This window comes from Thunnus thynnus, chromosome 12 (assembly GCF_963924715.1).
Source record: "Thunnus thynnus chromosome 12, fThuThy2.1, whole genome shotgun sequence".
NCBI classification, from domain to species: domain Eukaryota; kingdom Metazoa; phylum Chordata; class Actinopteri; order Scombriformes; family Scombridae; genus Thunnus; species Thunnus thynnus.
This window is the reverse complement of record NC_089528.1, coordinates 15,544,630-15,562,489: the sequence shown is the minus strand read 5'-3', so window position 1 is coordinate 15,562,489 and position 17,860 is coordinate 15,544,630.

Below are 17,860 nucleotides of genomic sequence, written 5' to 3'. Positions count from 1 at the left end.
CCCAGAACCTTGCAATCTAACAGGGAAAGCTGACTGTTACCAGAGATTAACCACAGAGCCAGCAGGGGATCTCTGAAACACAGAGCACAAATTCACATTTTGTTGAGGAAAATGTGATTTGCCTAAAATGAAGCTTCTAGCTCAGAGATTTGCACATCATTAGTGGCAGCAGGACTAGCTGAGGATGAAAATGTATATGTACACAGTGTTTGAAGGAAGAGTGAATCTGTAAGTTTAAAAAAACAGGAATGACCATTTATAGTTTGTATTGCACTCAATGAAAGCTGTGCTCCCTATCAATTAAGGTTTAGATCTCAAAAACTGTTACTTCTATGGGAAATATATTTACATTTTGAGAGATAGGAGGCTTGTGGCAACATTTTGAGGTATGACGTGCTTGGAGAGTTAACTGTGGGAGTGAGACGTGTTTACTTTTTTTTTTTCTGGTCTAAAAATATCTCTGCTCTCCCCTGTGCCTAAAGATGTCAAACACTGATGAGATCTGAAAAGTGCTTTAAAAGCCCTCACTTTGGACTTAAATTGCTCCAAAAGCACAAAAGGTATCATAAGTAATCAGATTACACCCACAGTTTGTCAAACTTCTATCCGTCCAGTTGTCCCTCAGCCTGGAGACCGTAAGTAGGTTTTCACTGATTTACAGAGAAAATCCTCTTTTGATTCTGTTTTTATTCAGTTGCAGCCTCAGTAATCCTTTAAGAACTCTCACCAGACTCCATACAAATATTTCACCTTTTTAGAGTTCACTGTAAAAACACTGCTGCAGGACTTGTGTCATGATAAGTAGAGATTTCACTCACCAGCACAGCCAGTGAAATCACTGAGGTTTGGAATAGTCTGAAGAAGGTCAGGATAGTTTTGGAGAATGTTTTTGATAGTTTAGAGGAGGTTGGGAAGAGTTTTGGTTTCACAGCGAGCAGCATTGATGTCTCCACAGTAGTTTCAAGAGAGAGTTTGACCTTTGACTCAAACATTCAAGCACTTTTTTTGTTGAGTTTTTAAAGCAAGTCAGTGTTTTTTTTGTTTTTTTTTAAACTCATACAAAAATAATGTTTGTTTTTGTTCTCAGGCTCATTTTGATGAAACTGAAGGGAACACTAACAGCTGAGAGGAGATAAAACATGAACCATCACTGTTAGAAAATATTTTTTATTAATTTTAAGATTATAAAAACTGAGTAATAATATAACTGAAGACGCAGAGATGGGCTTCACTGACCTGCTGGACGAGGTGAGTTACCTTAACTATTTAATCTGATTACTGTGGGTGTAATTGGATTACTTATGTAATCTGATTATTGTGGGTGTGACTGGATTACTGTGTGGTGTAACCTGTTTAAATGGCCAATTACCTTAACATTCCAGGTGATAAGTCCAGTAAAGTTGTGGATATGAAAAAGGAGCCAGGACCTTTCAAATAAGGAGTCTAGAAACACGCCCCTGCTACCTCAGACCCAAGCTAACGCTAACTTACTGGGAACACTGAGCAGCGCAGACTTGTGCTAAAATTAGCTGACTAACATGGCTTGTATCATTATCAAGTAACATTAAACTGAAACATTGCGAGAATAGTAGAGAAAAATTAGAAAATACAGAAAACTTTTATAGGCGCAAATGGGCGTGGCCTATATCAGTCAAATTGACTTCATGCAAGGAACATCAGGTGCAAACATTATATGCCTCGCGGTTTATAAGTTATTAGCTCAAACGTAAAACATGGAATAACTGACTACGTGGTGGTGCTATTGGTACCATGTTTTAATGTCAAGCATTTCCACATGGGGATGAAATCGGAGCACTGTGGTAGATGAATGGTAAAAGTGCCATGTGCAAAAATTAGATAAAATCACTGGAATATGCTAGAAAAAAGAAAAGTAATAGCAAACATCTCCTGAAGAAGACGCACATTTTGGTGTTCAAAGAAAGTTTCTAAATTAAATATACTGTATTTCTGCAACATTTTCTGACTTTTAACAATTATTTACTGTTTTGTTTGGTGAAATAAAGTTTTACCTCCGAGAAAGCTTTGCCAGAATGTCATGGAAGGTGATAAGAGACAGACTCAAAGATGATTCATTCTGACCAGTGTCACCAAAAACAAGTTTCTCCAAAAAGTGAAATGAAATCAAACAAATCAAACTTAAAATTAACACAGCTATTCTGACATCCTTTTTCTGTCCTGCTCTTTCTTCTTCTTCTTCTACATCTTTTGTTTAATGGCGGGTGGCAACTAGCGTTTAAGATGCATTTCCACCACCTACCATGCTGGAATGTGGGCCCTATGAGTTCCCTATTTCCATTAGGACTGGGAGGAAGGAAAAAAACCCTAAATTCTTTTCCCTAACCCAGTTTCTTTAAAAAACTTAAACAAACAAGGCTTTTTACTCTCCTTCCTCAATGCTGAATAAATTCTTAAGATTCAATACTCCCACTCACATTTCTTTAGTTCCTTCTTTAGCTTTTCTCTATGTGTTTTATACTTCTGGCAGTGACAGATAACATGTTCAACCGTTTCTTTTTCTAAGCCAAATTCACATAGTCCTGATGGATGTTTCCCTATTAAATGCATTGTTTTATTTAACCCTGTATGTCCCAACCTCAGCCTTGATATGAGTGTTTGCTCTCTGGAATTTTTTCCCATTGTTTTCATTCCTCCCATTTCTTGCTTTATTTTATATAGATGACATCCTTTGTTTCCTTGTTCAGCCAGTGAGTCTATGAGCTGGGATCCACATAAACCTGACTGCTGTTTCTATATGATGTAGTCTGAACATTGTTTCATATATTTCATAGAGTATATCTGGTCTCTTTTGGGTTGACATGGACTGCAATGATACCAGCGCTGATAATGAGTCTGAGCATAATGTGACCTTTTTTAGCTTATTTTGCTCTACCCACTGCAGTGCCATTACAATAGCTAACATTTTGACTGTATTTACTGTTAAGTGATCTGGTGTTCAAATCTGGGACAACAAAAGCAAACCCACTATTTCCATTCTTAGGCTTCTTTGATCCATCTGTATATATTGGAATAAATGTTTTATGTGCTGTTCTTACTCTGTCATCAACTATATCTGCCCAGTTTCCCTTTTCTTTATCTCTTTATTTTCCCTTGAATATAAAAATCTAGGGACACAGGGGGAATAACCATGTCGGAGTCACTGGGTAAGGTACTGTGGAACTGTGTCTTTTCTTATGTAATCCCATTTCTTTTGCCATTTTACTTACTGCCCTAACAAAACATTCTCCCATTGCTTTCCCACTTTCCCAGCATAGTCTAAGGGCCTTCACAGTTGGATGGTTTTCTTGTGCCCTTGTAGATTTGCCCAGTGATTCATCATTAGCTGCTTGTATCTTAGGTTCAGTGGTACAGTATTTCTCCCATCTCCACTTGGATTGCTATAGCTAGAGAAGTCTTAATAGCCCCACAGCATAATCTCAGTGCCTGAGTTTGTTTCACTTCCAGCTTCTATAGTAATGTTTTTGCTGCTGACCTTTACACCACACTTCCATAATCAATCACTGATCTTTTTAAAGCAACATAGTTATTCCTCAAAGCACTTCTGCCTGCTTCTGCTTCCCCGTTCAGACCCTGTCAGACATCTCATTACATTTAGAACCGTCTTGCATTTTCTATCCATCTTATTTATATAATCACTCCAGGTCAACGTTGTATCAAATAAAACCCCCAGAAATTGAAAAGTGCTTGCATCTTTGCTCTAACTGTTTCCCATACATCTTTACACCAGCCTCTCTTATCTTTTTCCTAGTAAATACCACAATCTTTGTCTTTTCTCCTCAAAACTTAAATCCTCATGAGTATGAGCCTTTCTCAACCACCCTAACTGCTTCTTGTATCTTCCCTTGAATTAGTGTTAAATTCTTCCCCCTTTTCCATAAGGCCCCATCATCAGCAAATAATGATTTTCCAATATCATAACCTATGTCAGAGAACACATCATTAATCACAATGGTAAAAAGCATTGGGCTGATCATGCTGCCATGGGGAGTTCTGTTATCTACCTTATACCCTGTTCCAATTTTAACATGAACATATCTATCAAATTTAATCCAATTAAAAGTTCTTCCTGTTATTCCCATTTTATCCAACTTGATCATTAATCCCTCTTTCCATACCACATTATAAGCTTTCTCTACATCAAAGAGCACTGCCATTATGGATTCTTTTCTAATTTCTGTCTCCAAACAAATTACTGGATCCATTGTTTCCTGCCCTTTTCTAAATCCACTCTGGTAAGGAGAAAACAATCCTCTGCTTTCTATATAGAATGTCATTTTCTCTGTAATCATCCTTTCCATTATTTTCCCAACATGTGAAGTAAGTGCAATTGGTCTATAGCTTGTTGGACTTGCCAGCCCCTTTCCTGGTTTTATTTTTGATACGTATAATAAATATAATATATTGTAAATATTGTAGTTCACTTCACTGGGCTCATAGAGTAAACTCAATTCTCTTTGTTAAATCTGAGTATCACCTTAAATTCATTTTTCTTGACCCCGTTTCACCACTTCCTCCCTCAGAGCCAGTCGTCACTTTCCTGAGTTTTCTCACACATGTTCTGACAAAAGAATTTCCTTCTTTCTCTCTTGTTCTTTCATTCTCCTAACTAGTCCCCATGCTATCATCACTCTTCATTCCTTCTGGTTCTTCCCACGTTGGCCCATTCACAGCATAGCTGTGCCTATCCACCACAGTTTCACCACTCTGTCTGGTTTCCCCATGCCAGCCAGAGAGACCCCTCATCTCTGACTTCCCGGTGTCAACCGCAGTTTCCTATTCATCGATTGATTACTACCTACTTACGCTAACTTATAAACTTTTAACGATGACTTGCTGTGTATAAAGTATGCATATTGTGGGATTGCCAATCATATTTTGTGATATGGTTTGCAATCCCAAACACTGGCTGTGGCAACTATGGTTGTTTAAAAAATAGAGCCATCATAATTATTTCATGTTTTAGAAATTAAATCGGTAGAACTGTTTTTTGCTTGATGTACAATTATTTGTGTAATAATTATTACTTTTTGACTTGCAGTCTAGGAACAAAATTATGTCAACATGAGATGCACTCTGGCCCTTCATGGCCTTCCAGTGTATCAGCGCGAGGAGTCTCTGAGTTCTTCAAGACCTGCAATGTGAGTTCTCAGTACACTCACAGATATTTCAATGTCAATATCAATCAGTACAGTGTTGACATAACATACTGTACAGTGTTGACATAACATATTGGGAAACCACCTTCAATGCTTCCTGGAGCATTGTTTAATATTGAAATAGATTCAAGGTTAGGTTTGGACTTTTTCAAATCTATCTCAATACAATTTTCAAATGTCAAATGAATGATGAAGAAAGTTATTAGTGGGCAGAAATTATTCCTCCTCTCCATGATAGCCGTAGCGCAATCCATTCCTAATATGGTCCAACTGTAAAAAAAACAAGGGACAAATCCACAGTCCTCGTTCCATGTAAACTTGTATTCTTAAGTTCAGTTGAAGCTGTGTGTGCCTTCAGCAGTCTCTCACCCAAATCAAGTGGGTATCTTTGTCTTGGCAGTCTTGTGTAGGTTTTTATTGTTGGTGTTTTGTCTTGGCAACAAACCTACATGCGATTACAGTGAAGTATTCCTCTGCTGCAGCTCAGCAAGGAAGTGCTGTCTATTTACTAAGTAGCTGCAGCAATCACACAAAAAACATTTAGGACCTACATTCATAGTGTGGACGCCATTGTAAGTCAGTGATATTATGTTTCCTTGTGTTTCATGTGACACAACTGAGTTCTAAATCTGATCTATTGCTTGACTGTATAGACAATCGTCTCTTTACAGAGAAGAGCTTCTAACCATAACCTTCGTCTTGTTGTCCTGCCGCCCTGAGCAGTAACATTACTGACAGCCCCGAGTGAGTTCCCCATAAAAACATCTATACATTGGCAAGAATAACTTCATTATCTAAACAGTGTCAACAGTCTAAAGGGTATGAATTTCTTATCACAGCTTCGTTAAAGATGTGAAAGATGAAGAACTCAAAATAGCCTGTTCTGCTTGACACAATAGTTCATTACAGTGTCAGTACAACAGTGTTCACAAGAAAACAATGTCAACATAGTTTTGAAATGATCACTTGAATGTAATGTTATTTGGAATACAGTATTAATTGTGGAAATGAGTAAATATTTATGCATTAAATTAGGTAGAAACTTGGGAAACCAGGTTACTGCATCATCATGACTTTAGCCTATAAAAACCTCCATCGATTTGATGGTAAAACATCAATGCCAAGATTAAAATAATTACTATATTATACATACTGTATAGTATTATTCAGTCTCACTTCCAACATGTATTCAAGTCTACGTAAAAACAATCTGATTTCTAATTTTCATGACCCATATTTTTGTAAAATATAAATAAATAGTAAATATAAATACACAGAAAAAAATCAAAGGTCTGGGTAAAACCATGTTATCAGCACTAATCTACATACAGGATCAGTTGAGAGATTCCATCTTCAGATAAGACGATAATAATAGTGTTTAAGACATGTCGTCAATAAAAGGTTAACATTCACATTCATTGTTTAAAACTTGCCGAACATGTTATATTATCTGCACAAGAAAGGGGCCCATTTTTTCTGTTACGTCCTTGCCAATAGTTTCCACTTGTTATGGTTTTATTTTTAGGCAGACTTCTGGGGATGTGAATAGGCTGATATATGAAAGAATAAGCACATGGAATGCAGGTAGATTGACATCAGCAATGACATGTGATTTCATTCATGTGCACTCATCAATACAATCAGTACAACAGATGAGTAACAAGCAGAACGCTGGTTGTCAGTCATACAGTTCAGGCAAATGTATGCACAAAAATACACAAACAAACTTGCACGCACACGTCCTGGCTCTTTGCCACTTTCTCAGCTGCTGTTATGATGCAGCACTTATCAACCATGAACAGTCAGATTGACATTGAGAGCCAACACAGTCTTATTAGAGTTTTGTGTTGTGTGAATGTTTTGTGTGTATACAAAAGAAAACGGCTAACAGATAGAATGAGACAGGACTCAATTGGCAGTTACTCTACGAAACCCTCATACAGAGAGAAAGAGAGAGAGAGAGAGAGAGAGAGAGAGAGAGAGAGAGAGAGAGAGAGAGGTCGACAAACTTCCCTCCTGATTGCACGCTGGAAACTGGGGCAACAGCAAGAGATCACAGAGCTGCTTTGCTGTGACTCTGAGGGCAAAATGTGCTGATTCCACATCTTTAATTGCTGCATGAGACGTTCACTTCACTCCACTCAGCCAGTTATTACCTCAGAGGTGTAAATGAGAATCTCTACTGTCAAATTCCTTTTAAATTCTGTACTATTACACTGCAATTATGTTTTTCAGCACCATGAATCTAATATGTTGGACCTGCTTGCATGTAAATGTTTTGGCTTATCATTATCAAATGTTTAAAATGCAATTAATTGTTCAATCACCTCTTAGGATGACATTTGAGGTTTTGGGGCAGCGATCACATAATTCGTAATGACAAAATCAGGAAGTGTATCCTTGATGAGGAGATTCATTTATTACTTGAGCCCACCTTTTTTGAATTCAGCAATATGCTTAAACAGATGAGGACACCTTTAATGCTCTTAAAAATGTGTTATCAGTTAAAAAGAAATACTGTATGTTGTCTGAAAGTTCGAAAATTCCATATTTGGTATGCTAAAACAGCATGTGAGATTTCTTAGTATGTCCAAAACCGTAGTATGAAAGAATAGTACTTTTATTGCATGCTATTTGCAGGGAAACATTACAGTATGTAAGCACTGGACAGTAAGCCAGCATCAATATCCCACAATGCAATGCGGTGGTGACAACAACAACAACATAACAGACAATGGTGGACTGTGACCATGGCAGCTCTGGCATAACGTCAGTAACACTTCAATTTAAGTGTCAGTATAAGGTTTCGCTTTGCTAGGCGTAATATATTTTTTAAATTAAATTAAATTATTCAAGTAGAGGTGAGGTTGGCACGGGTTACCATGGTTACACATGTCCAACCGGTAAGGAGGCTCTCAGGAAGTAAGATAATTACAGCTCAGTGCGCCCGAAAAGATACATGCCACTGTTTATTCACACAAAAGTATGTTGAACGATGGAAACATATTGGGTATGTAGTACATAGTAGGCGATTTTGGAGGCAGCAAAGAAAATACAGAAAGAGATGTACTTTGTTCTGATGTGCATCCATGTTAGAGGCAGAACGATAGGGAGTAAAGTTTTAAAGAAAGAAATGAACAGTTTAATCTCTTGCTAAGTTACTGACACTATCTGTTCTCGCTGTCAGGTACAAATAGAGGAAAGAAACTGGCTGTGTTGTGAATATATTCACAGGCCAGCCTCATTATCTTCTTTTTAACTGTGCGCTGCTTTTCTTCAGCTTTGGTGATCAGTATGGGGTCAGTGAATCCCCCAAAATCAAACAAAACTTAAGAAAGTCAATTTCATCTTTGTCTTTGCAACCTGTGTCTTAGCCGTGGCTGTGGGGGTTTGCTTAAATCCTTTATGATTGTCTGACTGTGTTTCTAGCCCCACATGACTGATTTTGTGGATTATTTCTGCGCATATATCCACACCGACAAAACCAATATTACATGTAAAAATAGCTTTAAAGTAGCAATGCTCTTTGACGTAATCTGTGATGCGAATGATAGTCCCTTTGGCTTCTTATTTGTACAAAATGAGGTAATGCATTAGTAATGTGTTCAGTTTATAAAAGCTGTTAGCTGAGAAGCATCTGGTTGGCCTTTTCTGGGAAAAATCCACTGATTCAAAGGAAGTAAAGCATGTTATGCAACAACTGCAGTTTGTTTAACTTAAGCACAAGATCTAAACATTGGAAGCAGCAGCCACCATGACAGGATGAGCTGTGAAAACAACAGAGCTGTAAAAACCCAAACTTCATCAGCGGAAATCCAAAGATATCACTGGCGTCACTCTTTGAATATTAAGTGGTTTCTGGGAAGGGCAGGGCAAAATGACCACCAAATATCATCTATCAGCTTGCCTTGTTAATAATAATGCTTATTTGTATTGTGCTTTTCTAAAACATAGTCCTTGAAGATAAAAACAAATACACACAGAAGAAAAAACTTAAAAAATCTAACATAATTCATATGGAAAAGTGTGTCCTTGATCACCTCAACAGCAGAAAACACAGTAAGCGCTTTGGATACAGCAATTACAGCATGAAGTCATTTCCGCAACAGTATACCTACTGTACCTAAATGGCAGTATGCCAAACCTCCCTCAACCATGATTGCTTTCTCAGCCCCTTTGGCAAAGTCATCTTCTTCCTTCCACTCATTTATTTTGTCAAAACACTCATTGTTGCAAATGGATATCAAGGCAGTGATTAACAGAGCTGAACGGCACCATCAATTGCCACATGTCGAAAGATTATAGTTTTTTATAAATCTGTTGATCTAAATGAGGTCAGTTTATCATTGTGAAGGGATTCTGCGCTTCAGGGAAGGGAGACTATGACTTTGATGTGTCTGAACATGTCTGGATACTGCTGCTGACACTCAGTGGCTCTGTCACAATGCATGTTTGTCGGCAACAGGAATTGAGCTGGAAAGATGGGTTCGCATTTTTTCAAGTTTGTCTTAAAATAATACTCCCGTGCCGATATGTTAGTTGACATTGTTGTCGGTCACTATAATTGTTCTTCCTGTGACTACTGACCATGACGACAACCCTTCCTACCGCAATTCCAGTGTAAGAGAGAAAAAGCCAAAGCTAATGTGAGAAATCACATGTCTGACTTAGTCATACCAAGAGGGTAGATTCCAAAGTTCTTTTTATTGCAGCATTCCCTCCTTTTGTTTCCCCAGGCAGCTTTGTGTTGCATTGCTGAGGGATTGTAAGATTGTTCTAAAAACACAGTAGCTTTGGAGGATACCCATTTGATTCGGCTATTTCAGACTGCTTAAGTCACATATGAACTCTTTTAATGTACATCTCGGCATATGAATATTGTTCTAAGACAGATGTGAAAAAATGTGAGCCTTCTCTTTTACAGTATCAATGTAAAAGTACTAGAAATTCTTGTTGGAATTCATCAGTAAATGTTATAGTGCGATTTTTTCAACATCATTACATTCTGATACATGTGGATTATAATAAAAAGATTCCAAAGTCTCTTTTGGTGGATACTGGGAGTCCTTTCACATTATTCTCACATTAAGCTTAACATTTAGTGTGAACCGGAAGATATGTTGTTGTCGCACTTATATTTATACAATGTTAAATCCCTCAAATGAATTATGTCAGTGAAGTCATATGTTTTCACAGTGAGGTCACCCACCCACTCCCAAAACAGAAATGATATCCTGTGGAAGGACACACCTGTGCAGTCGAGGCGAGAAGTACTTAACCTGACACACCAGATGGTTTGTTATGCAGAACCATCTGAGAAGTCGTCCTTGGAAAATGTTTGAAAAAGGGCAGGCACTTTTAAAAAATACTTGGCAGGTGATTGGATGAACCATCTGTCTATCTCCATCTTACTTTACGAGGCAGCTGGATTCACAAGATCACGAGATCATGCGAGAATCCTCATAGGACGCTGACTGGTCTAAACCACCGGTGGTGGACACAAGCACATAACTTGAAGCCTGCCAAGATGGATGCTTGCGTGATCTTGTGATGTCGTGATTTCGCGACTCCAGCTGCCTCGCAAAGTAAAGAAGTACCGTACATTGGGATACAAACTTAAGCTCCACTGGAACTAAAATAAAATCCCTCTGTAATGGTTTGAGCTGAGAAGCATGAAGTTATTATACCCTGCTGTTGTCTTAAATTCATTTCAACAAACTCAATTTATGTAGTTATTGTCAGACAGTGCTGAATAGTTTCACAAACCTCCTTTCCCTGTCTGTCAGTCTTTAATGGCATGTCTCAAACTGTTCATTAAAGGTCTAAAACAAGTGTGTATAAACATTAAAACCTTGTTAAGTCATCAATCAAGCAGTTTTCACTCCCTATTAAACAACAGGTTTCAGTGTTAGGCAATCCAATCAATATAAACACATTTTTTATTTGACATAATTGCATTTGTGCTGGTGCCCTCCTTGGCAGTGTCTGCAGTACTCTGACAAACCTTGTTCAAACCATTTTCTACACTCAATAAAACTTACCTGACAGATCAGGCTGACCGCATCTTATATTTTTCAGCAAATAAAATCAGTCTGGTGTTGTGCTTAGTGACAGCTTGTTACACAGTTGGAAAAACAACTAACTGTATGTTTTTAGGCATTTTCTGGCGCCAGAGCCAGACATAATATTGACAGAAAAATGGTCACAAAAATGACGACCAGCATGGATGAGATCAACCCAACTGTTGTTTCTTTGATCGACAAATGTGAAATGAACTGCTCTAACACTACCACAGCTTTTGTTTCGACCAAAAATTATGTTGACAGGATGACAGGATGAATACATCAGTCACTACAGATTGTTTAGAGCAAATTATCTCCCCTCCTCATTCCCAAAGAAAAAGTAGATAACATATATACAGAGTCAGACAGAAGAATAAAGTGAAAACAAAATGGTGATTCAGTCATCACATGTTTTTTCCAGTAGCACCACTTTGTCACACTTCCCTTCCACGTGTTGGTTTCCTTCACGTGAATTTCTCCTCTGTTCACTCAGGAAAAAACTAGCTAAGTGCCTAAAATTAAATGCGAGTTTTACAATGCGGTGTAGTTGTTGAGTTTGTGTCTACTCTGTGTGCGAGTAAGTAATCTATGTGTGTGTGTGTGTGTGTGTGTGTGTGTGCGATGCTCGCATTTCAACACTACTTTGTCTTTCAAGACAGTTATGAAAAGCAGTTGTTTAAAGAAAGGTTGAAGTGATTATGTTCCCTGTGAGGACTGCGTACTTTGTGGCCTTGTTTCCACGTCACATTTACGGGGGAAAAAAAAAAAAAAATCAACATTACTGCTGTGATCTTCAGAATCTTTGAAGCAGGAAATCAGGAGGCAGGGCGAAGTGGGTGGTATGGGAAAAGAGTCAAAGGAGGGGAACGTCCTTCCCTTCCTTTTTTTTTACTGTTTCACTGACCCTTGGCCACATCTTTTTCTGGCTGTGATGTGAGTGAGTGTGTGCTTGTGTTGGCTGTAGCTTATCCCGCATGCGGGATCCTGCTGCTGATGTCACATTCCTGCCTGTTAAGGCTGCAATGAGTCCATCACACACACACACACACACACTTATATGCATACGTCACACGCCAGTCCTACAGGAAATGTGTGTTTCCTTTTACGATGCTCCTTCTGCTTCCCATTAAAAGCACAAAGGAGAATGTCATCCACTCGCAGCTGCCAGACTGAAATTTTCTCTCCACGTTTCAGTAAATCAGCCAGCAGTGATTCAGAAAAGAGGGTGAAGTGGTTTCCAAGCACATTTATTCAAATCCTTGGCCATTCATAAGAAATATTTTTTTAAAAAGCCAATCTAATCAACATTTTGGAGCTTTGAAGAGGACTGGTGTTATTAAATCTACTTGAAGCTACTGCAGTAGAGGTGGTTGCCCATTCATGAAGTTTTGTCAAAAAGAGCATACTGGGAAATTAAATGTCTGTTTCATGATCATGAACTTCCTGTTTCTATCCTGTATCTAATGTCTCCGGTTTGAAGGGATTTTTCCTGTTTTTCTGCTGCGTCTTTCTTCTCTCTTTGGTGTTTCAGCTGGGCTCATTATTCATTCTCACTAATGATCAGCCACAATTTCTCCTGCTGTGACAACAGCACATGAAACAGTGCTAAAACCAAAGTCAATGCATCAGGAAGTCAAACATCTGGAGGGAGACAGATGAAGGGGGAAGAATTCAGCCAGACATATAACTGCTGAGGGACAATTTTACCTAATTAGTAACTTCTGTTTTCTCAAGAGCTGTCTCTCTCCCCAGCCCCCCTTAGTTTGTGTGTGCGTGTGTTTGTGTGTGTGAGAAAGAGAGAGAGAAAGGCTATTGTAATGCTCTTTCCTCATATGAATCACAGCCAAGGCCACAAGCCAAGGCCTGTGTGAGTGTATGCGGGTTTTTTTTACTTTTGAGGGGTCTCTTTGCTAACACTCGTTTCCTCTCAGGAACAAGCGTTTCCGAGTCATTTGCATCAGTTTCATCAGACCCCTTTCCCTTCCCACGACTCTGTGTTCGGACCTGGTGCATCCTAATGCATTGTTCAGACTTGCACATTCATTTCCCAGATAGATTTCTTATGTTTATGGCTTTCCCATCCATCACTTTAACACAGCAAATTATGTTTCCCTCAGGAGGCATCGTCTGCTCACACAAAAATAAAGTTCATTCACAGCATCTCAAGTGTCACCCGCAACCTGTTACCTGGTTTCCTTCTGTTTTCCACATTTTAGAGCTAATTTTTCATTATTATTCTAAAGATACCCTGTGGAGGTTTTGGCCACCAACAGTGCTATGGAGCAACGTTTTATTGAGTGAATCCTCATTTTGTTTATATCTCGTGATGACCAACACACACACAAAGACCCACATGCGCTGTTTACATGCATGCAGGTGAAGTGACACACATTCTTTCACCCTAATCCACTGAACAACAGATGGAGGAAAAGGCAATGTTTGGGCAATATGAAGAATGCAAGCTTACAAGCTAACACACGATGAAAGATTATTAGACAAATATTATTTTTTGGTATTTTTGCTTTTATTGATAGAGATAGTGGAGACAGACAGAAAACATGGGGATTGTGATGGTGGATGACTTGCAGCATAGGTCAATGGCTAGAATTAAACAGGGGACAATGCAATTATGCAGAATGCTTCTTAACCACTTGGCTACCAGAATACTACTACTTAAACTAGTTACTAAACTAAACTAACTTAAAGTCCCTCTCCACTCAAAATTATGTTTTTCTTCTTGTCCCTACAGTTGAATGTTTGAGCTTCACTGTGCAGAATGATGCATATGCAGAGTTTGACAGTGGAAAGCTGTTTCCACATTCATATACTGAAAGTGGAAAGTTTCTCTGTGGTCACCGAAAATGAGCTTTTTAGGGGTGGGTCTATGAGCAGCATCTGTGACATCACAACTAGTTCAGGGTCAATCCTGGTTCAGTTCAATTTACACAAGTATAATGTGGAAACAGATTCTTGAATATTTAATGAGTAGATAGGAACAGATGTCATTTCAAAGAATTTAAAGTGATAATTTTTTTTTGTGGAAAAACCATATCATATCATTATCTTTCAATACAGTGAATGAGTATTTTTATATGTCTTAATACATTGTGCTTTATATCTGATTCCTCCTACTGCCTTAGTCATAGTCATACCATTTTAACATATTGACCCTGCCTCCCACTCCCTCCTCAACATAGCCATTAGTCAATCATAACTTATTAATATTTGGTGATCAAACTGATTTCACTTATATTTTCCCCACAGATTCTTTATCAGGTTTTTCTTTTTTTAAAAGCACGTCATAGTCATTTTATACATTAAAATTTACAACCAACATCTAAACTATTATTTTAATGAAACTTCTAAGAGCTATGCCATTTTGAAATTTTTCATAATTGTTATAGATTTTGAGTGCTGACATGAGCTCAGAGTAACACCAGATCATGGCAGTACTGCCGGTGAATATACACACAGAGCAGATTTTTAATATGTACATGACTTCAGTAAAGCACTATCTGGTGGTAACAGATTGTAAACAGTGAGCCTACATCAGTAGAGCTCTTCAGTCTTTTGATATCTGATAGAGTGTGCTGCTAATGACAACGTAACTGTGCAGATGGCTTTTAAGCTCTTTGAGCACAGAGCCAAGTCAAAACTGTGACTGTCTTGTCTGTGTGTGTGTGTGTGTGTGTGTGTGTGTGTGTGTGTGTGTGCGTGGGTGCACATTTGTGATAGAGATACACACTTACATATACACACAATAAACAAATGCGTGGAAACTGAGTTGAAAAGAAATTACGGGGTTGGGGGTCTACAGTGGGAGTGTTAGTGGAAATATCAACTATGATTATCTTACATCCTGTGTCAGACACACGCACACACACACACACACACACACACACACACACACACACACATATACACCCTCCTGATTGTCAGGTGCTGAGGAAGCCACAGTGCTTACGCAACAACAAACTTGTCAGACAGGGCCAAATAAAAATGTTCGTGTTACCATGTGATTTTTCCATCAGTTAAAAACCACAAAGATGGAAATCATTTGCAGGTGGAGTATTTGAAGTTGTTGCTGTTGGAAAATCTGTTTAATGCCAGTTATTGTTATGCTCACTGAGATAAGGAGCCTACTTGTTCAGATTGACACACATTGTGCTGGGAAGTGGGCTACACATTTAACTCAACAGAGTTGAGTCAGTGCTGCTTGACATTATGGTAACAGTTGTTCATACTTGCCCGCTGTTTCTCATGAAAAGTGACTGTGTAAGATGTAAATGCTCTATACTGACCTTCTGTGCAAATGTCTCGTGTGAATGAGGGCTTTTTTTATTTTTTATTAAGAAGTTCAAAAGTGTGAATACTCAAGAGTTCTTCTGAAAGTTCAACAAATACTGTATTTACATGCTACTTATGTTGATACTGTTTATTTCTTTAATACTTTATTTCTCTTTGTCAGCTCTCCATGACAAAGATTTTTCCCTTATTTCAGGAACAGCATGTCCACACCCTTGAATTATGTGGAGACACCTTGTGTGAGAGACTGTTAATCCATTAATGTCTTTGGTACAGGGAGAGATTCTGCTGACAAGACAAAAAACACAGAGCCTGGGAACAGATGGCCAGAAGACAGTGATGCAGAGGATGCACTGAAGCTCTAGACCAAGTTTTATAAAGGGATTTTATAGGGCTAGTACAGTAAACTGATGATTAATGATAGTTTAAATCAATTATTAGGTCAAGTTTAGTAAATAAAGGTTTACTTTCAAAACAGCAACAGCATCTATGAAGCAAAGTTTGTAGATATGTGTTTGCATGCCTGGATATTTCAGATGAAAAAAGGTGTTTAATAACTGTTGTATTATTTTCAGTATATTTACTTCATCATCAGTCATCAACACTGTCATCATCACTAAATTCATGTACTTTGAATGAAGTAGAAAAGGCAAGTGAAAGCTCAGACCACACTGTGGTCACCAGCGTACATGTGATAGTAAGCATGACGAGACGGACAACTCATCCCCTGCTGAATGAGATCATTGAGAGAGAACAGATCAGCAGCTCCTCCACTCATATGACAGCTGATCAAGGTCTTTCATCTGTCAGGTCAATCCCTCCCTCACATGATAGGCAGTGAAACTGGAAACTTGAATAAGCAAGGTCACCAAAAGACAAGCGTGACAAAAAAAGAAAAAGAGACAAGCATGACAGCAATTTTGTCTGCATTAAACCTTATTTCTTATAGATATAATCATCATCATCATCATAATGTGGGACAGTACACTTTTGACCCTGACCAAAATCTCTGCTGAGTTAATGACACATTTGCATTTTAACCCCAGAGACAGTACCATTTTGACCAAAAGCTATTGCTTAGATTCCACATACTGTAGTGTCCTTACTGCTGTGTCTACTTTTAATGAGTAATTGGTAATCTTTCCAATATGAAAAACTTTATTTGTAGCTCAGAAAGCTGGTTCTGTCAGGTCTGCATGACTCATCATCATCATTATTCAGTGCATGTTCATATTGTTTGTTTGATTGATTTTAGTTTATTTTCTATAAAACAATTCAAACTAGCTTTTTTTGAGCTTTCAAACATATCACGGTTTTAATCAGCAGATGGAGGTTGCTGTCTTTGGGATTGATCTTTTATGCAAGTTCAGTAGCTGTTCTGATTTAATTCAGTGCACTTCTATCCATGTTGGTAAGCATGAAAGTTTATTCTTTACCTTGGAAATAGACACACACACACACACACACACACACACACACATAAAAAATCCCAACTCAAGATGTGCTTACTAGTTACTATTGATATGACAACTAGAACAAAAATTTAAGAAACTTAGTTCACTATGGAAAATCCCATGTGATTCCTGGGTGTGAAACTCATACATACATGACTGATCATGTGGTACAATCACATGGTAAGTATGAGGGACATGTTTTAAACTTGAAAAATATAGTTTTAGGAATATCCATGTGATAATATGACATTTGTGACATAAGGTGGTACAAGTGGGAAACATGTACAGTCACATGGGAATTTCATGCCTGGAATTACCTAACAGACTCAAATGTAATCTCTGTATGGGCATAATTATTCCTTTGATCCGGCAGCTCACAAGATCGCAAAGTCAGATTTAGGTCCAGTCTCTCTCAGCTAAACATTTCCCCTTTTCACTGTGAAGTGTTTTTGTAAGCCTCAAGACAAGCCTTTTTTTCTTTTTCACCACACACAATCTCTGAAGTCTACTTTCTCTGTTTGACACACTGAAAAGCCTCCTACTATGAGTATGTTTGAGCTTCAGTCTGTCTGTAGAATAAGAGCTTGTTGTAGGACAAGGCACCATGGGCCCTCTCACGCATCTCAATGGGACACTTTGTGCTGTGCCCATTTCTGTGTGGGGGTTGTTTGAAAAACCCCCAGAGGCTTTATTAGCTCCTAATTCAAAGTCAAGACTCTGTAGAAAAATACAACTGGCAAAAGAAGAAACCAAGTTATAAGATAATACAGCTAATTAGAATTATCTGAATGCAAAGATTAAGGAAGAAGATCACAGATAAGATGTGAGATGATTTTTCACACTT